This window comes from Halichoerus grypus, chromosome X (assembly GCF_964656455.1).
Source record: "Halichoerus grypus chromosome X, mHalGry1.hap1.1, whole genome shotgun sequence".
In the NCBI taxonomy this organism is placed as follows: domain Eukaryota; kingdom Metazoa; phylum Chordata; class Mammalia; order Carnivora; family Phocidae; genus Halichoerus; species Halichoerus grypus.
Window position 1 is genome coordinate 21490979 of NC_135727.1, and position 5017 is coordinate 21495995.

Below are 5017 nucleotides of genomic sequence, written 5' to 3' on the forward strand. Positions count from 1 at the left end.
GGTGAGGCGCCCAGGGCGCGAATTGTCAGGAGGCGCTCACTGTCAGGTGCTGACCCTGCACTTACCTGGGCCCTGCAGTGGGTGAGCGCCTCCCTAAATTCTGCACCCTAGGCACCTCACCCGCCTCACCTTCATCCCAGTCCTGTTTGCAGCTGCGGGGCCTGGGCCGGGCCCAGGGTTTCCCTGGGATTCGCAGAACCTTTCAGGTCCACGAAGATATTCTAGGCTTGGGTACTGAGGATCTAGGGATCTGGAGCTAGCAGGGCAGCCAACTCTGACTGAGCTGGGCAGGCCCAGAACAGACCGGCTTTCCCACAGGGGAAAAGGGGGAGGGGGAAGCGCCAAGGAGGCAGCTTTCTGTACCACTCCCCAACAAGCCAAACAAAACTAAGGTAATTCTGCCCCCTGGTGTCCCCTTCTGTCACTGCTGTCACTGCCAGTGGTCCATCAAGATTTCAGGAGATTTAGAATCACTTACGTTCATTCATTCAACCATTCATTCGTGCCTCACGCATTTATTGAGTGCCCCACTCTGGGCCAAGTGCTGTGCCGTACACTGTGGGTACAAATATGGATAGTACAGAGACCCCTCCTTGCAGGGTGCTGTAGTCTAGTGGGGCAGACAGACACACCAAGAGATCATCTTGATGCATTTATTTATTTATTTATTTTTTATAGCACAACTTTTATATTTCAAATGGACAAAAAATTAGTATCGTTTACAGTATCTTAAGATAAATTGCCTTTGAATGGGAGCTTCCTTTCCAGTACTTTGAGGTCTACAAGATGTAACTAGAAAATGTACTCCTGTGGAAAATGCTTTAATCGAATGGGGGGGGGGAGGGCCTGTGGTTTCTCTTTTTGATTAATTGCTGTAACACTGTCCTTCGGGCGGCTGAAGGAGTTTCATGTTTTCTTTAGACATCGTTAGGCGCCGGACCTCTTGCAGGACAACTTTGATGCTATATGAATTCTGCCATTTTGCTAGCACTGATATGGCTCTTGGGTCCACCACTCCATTAGAACTATTAATTCCATTCATATTAATTTTTGTTACAAATCTTACAAAGAGAGGTCCTTCTGGGTATTTAGGTCCACATTCTATTTTAAGGCTGTATATTTGGTTTTCATAAATTGTCCGAGCCCGTGGTGGCTGCCATCTTGCGTCGCTGTCGCTGGAAATCATCTTGATGCATTTAAATAAGTGCTCTGTTCAGGGTCGTTATGTGGCACAAAGAGGGACTGCTTGGCTTAGGGGAGGCAGGGGACATGGCAGGAAGAGCTTGGCGAGAAGAGGTGGGGGTTGAGTTTGCTGACTGACTTTGAGTTCTTTAGGTGGCTGAGGGAAAGGCCTTCTGGACAGAGATGGGTATATGTGAAGGCAGGGTCACATGTAAGGACTATAGAATGTTTCATTTGCTGCAGCCGTAGTGTGCATTTGGAGGGCCAGCAGGAGACAAAGTTACGAGCTGGCTGGTGGTCAGGCCTCGGAGGGCCTTGTGTGCCACACGGAAGGCTTCAACCTGATCCCTAAGTGATCAGGAATCCTTGAAAGGCTTTGAGCAGTGTAGTGACATTGTTAGATTTGAATTTTTGCGAGTTTATTCTGGCTGCTTCGTAGAGAATGGGTTGTAGAAGTGTAAGGCTGGGGAGGCTCTTGGGAGGGTTGCCAGATGTAGAAACAAAAGAAAACAGGATGCCCACTGAAATTGGCATTTCAGATAGACAACAAGTTTTAGTGTAAGTCTAGCCCAAATATTGTATGGGCTATACTAAAATTTATTCTTTATGCATTCAAAATTCAAATTTAACTGGGCATCCCATATCTTATCTGGCAACCTTAGCTTAGAGCCATCAAGGAGAGATGATGGAGGCTTGGACTAGGGCAGAGGTAGTAAAGTTGGATAGAAGTGGAAAAATTCAAAGGGTAATAGGAGATAGAAATGAAAGAACTTGGGGATGACGTGGATGAGGAAAAGTGAGAGGGAGGTGTCAAACATAACAACCAATCTCCTGTTTGGGCTGTTTGCTCTGTGTTGGGTCCTCTATCAGCACCTCACCCCAATTAACACACACTTCCTTCCTAAAACATCCCAGAGAACCTCTGAACCCAGCAGCCAAGACAGCCTCCAAACCCCTGTCCTCCCCTGCTCTGGCCGGCCTCCTGCCTGGCTCCTTTCGGTACCACACCTGCTTGCTTCTGCATTTTGGTCTTACCCCTTGCTTGTTGCAGCTAATTGGCCAGGGTCTGGTGCCTGGAATCAAGCTAGGGCCACTTTAGGCCTCTGTTCTTTGCCTCTCTGCATCACTCTTGGCAACAGCTAGCATGAGGTGCCCAGGCCAGGCCTCTATGACTGACTAGAACAGATCCTTCCTGACAGGGAGGGAAATCCCAAACATTCCCAGAACACCACAGGGTTCCCCTAGGGGCTTTCTCACCCCCAGAAGGCTGGGGCTAGAAGATGGCCTGGTTTCTCAGAGCTTCCTGTGACCCAACAGTGCCGCTTAGTGGTCCCGTAGCACACTGCAGGCCAAGGTAAGACGGGAGACCGGTTTGCAGACCCCTGGGAGAGCTTCACATTCCTCTCTCTCCCCTGAGGGCACACGGGTCCTGCTTCTGCTGGTGGCCATCTGTCCGTGACACTCCTCAGCTCTTATGAATCTGAGCAACGCATCCGTTTGGTGGACCTGCTGGTAGAGAGATGGCCCAAGATGGCACCCAAAGAACTGAACAACTAGGCCTTGAGGTCTCTGTCCTTGGCTGGACTCAGGAAACCGGGCTCCAGGTTGAACTGGTCATAGTCTTCAAAATTCCCAGCCTTCCATATTTGGTAGCTACAAGCCTGGTATCTATCTAAAAGTAGCTGTGTTGGATGTCCCTCCCACACCCGCTTGTGGACATTCCCACCCAGAAAACTAGAGGGGCAGAGTGGGTCTCACAATTGGATTCCCATGGTGGGCGTGTTGCAAGCCAGACAGTTGGCCTGGCCACTCTCCAGCGTGCCACCACCCTCTCTGGGGTTACAGCCAGTCAGAAAGAACTACTAAGTGCCCCACCTTCTCTGCCCTCCACACCAGAGCCTGTGAGTGCGGGGCCAGAGCCAACAGTCTATGCCCCCAAGTTGGGGAGCTGAGAGACATCAGGCCTCAGACGACCCTGTGGGCTGTAGCACAAGGCTGGTCTGGAGCAATTGAAAAGATCTTCTAAGGAGACTGACTCAGGAAATGTAGCTCCCTCCCTTGCCCTCTGACTCCAGGAACTTGCCATGAGGGCCTGGGGACACCCCAGGCTGTGTTGCTGAGGCTGAGGTGATCACTGACCCACTGCTGTTGTCTCCTGCACCATCTGACTAGAGATGGTGAACCATCCCCAAGGAATGGCATTCCCCCTTAGCACGTTTTAGCCATCAGCCTTTGTTATGGCCCCTGGGGTCCCTGGACCCTATTTTCCTGGGCCTATGACTTTGGAGAAATCTACAATTTATTATGTGCCTCATCTGTAAAATGGGAATAATAATAATATTCCCCTCATAGGGGGCTCACCCAGGTTCAGGAGTTAATATACATAAAGTGCTTCGTTGTTTGTTGTAATTAATACTTCTCAGGGTCTGAGATTGAGCCCCAGCAAGGATATTGACACCAGCTTGGGTCCAAAGTACCTCCGACTCTCTCCCTTTCCGTTCCCCTTAGAGTCTCCAGTTGTCGACTTGAAACAGGAATTGCTTCATCTTCCAAAATGAGGACCTCTGGAGGTTCTGTGGATCAGGGCGGGTTGGGCGATTGAGGAGACCCACCGTCATGGTCATTAAGTTGTGCAGCGCCCCAGCCATCTTTCGGTAACTAACGAACAACAGTTTGCCTGACCGCCTGGCCTGACAGGGTGTGGTCTGCTTAGGACAAGATACGCTCCTGAGGCTTCACCTTATGTGAGCCGCTAGCCTGCTCCATCCTAGACCACCTGCTTTAGCCCCATTTCCTGGCTGGCTCTGAGAGATACACATTTGAGAAGCCCAAGGTGGGTGCCTTCTGTCCAGCCAAGGGTCCCACCTGCTGCAGACCAGCTCCATGATACCCAAATTCCTTGCAGTCTCTGAGTCCCACAAGGTGTGCAACCCGACCATCCTGCCAGCGGCCTCCTCGGGCAGGGGAGAAGTTTCTCAGTCCCTGATTGAGGGGCATTTGCCTTGTTTAAATGTAAGCTTTGGATCCAGCTCTATTTTCTTCTGAATGTCTACCTGGTTGGCCCAACATGGCTTGTTGAAGAGTAAACACTAGAATCACACCCAGCACAGTGAGCTGCTCACACAGGGAAAAGCACATAGAGATGGCGACTGAGGGAACAGCAGATTCACAATCCCCATGTAGCTCCTGATCTTTTTAGCTATGTGCTCGTGGAGTGGTAGGAGACTGAAATCCCTACACTGAATCATTTTTTAATATCTTTTTTTTGTTCTGAGTATATATACATAAATTCCTAAAAGTTAAATGCTACATGATATGTACTTACTATCAAGGCCAACCTCCAGGTTTGTGGGTGCTCTGTTAAGGAGCCCCAGCCTCCAGGGTTGGGAGGCTCATACCACCACAGTCTGGATCAGGGGTCAGCAACTTTTTCTGTAAAGGACCAGATAGTAAATATGTTAGACTTTGCAGGCCATATGGTCTCTGTTGCAACCACTCAACGCTGCTTTTGCCATGCAAAAGCAGCCATCGACCACATGTAAAGAAATAAGCATGGCTGTGTTCCAATAAACTTTATTTACAAAAACAGATGGTGGGCCATAGTTTGCCAACCCCCGAGAGCAACTGAGACATAATTCTACAAGATCTGTCCAGAGGCGTATTACACATGATTTACACAGGAGAGTGCCATATACAATGGAATATTATGCAGCCATCAAAAAGAATGAAATCTTGCCATTTGCAACGACGTGGATGGAACTGGAGGGTATTATGCTAAGCGAAATAAGTCAATCAGAGACAGACATGTATCATATGACCTCACTGATATGAGGAA

The 5017-nt window shown here is 49.4% G+C and overlaps 1 pseudogene across 1 annotated transcript; it reads right to left on the reverse strand.

Annotated features, from left to right (window-relative positions):
• Positions 1 to 713: 713 nt before the first annotated feature.
• Positions 714 to 4624, reverse strand: LOC118526214 (ubiquitin-conjugating enzyme E2 variant 1 pseudogene; annotated as a pseudogene). Its single transcript, XR_013444777.1, has 2 exons — positions 4508 to 4624; positions 714 to 2691 (listed from the first exon to the last, which is right to left on the reverse strand). The product of XR_013444777.1 is annotated as a ubiquitin-conjugating enzyme E2 variant 1 pseudogene (transcript).
• Positions 4625 to 5017: the final 393 nt, after the last annotated feature.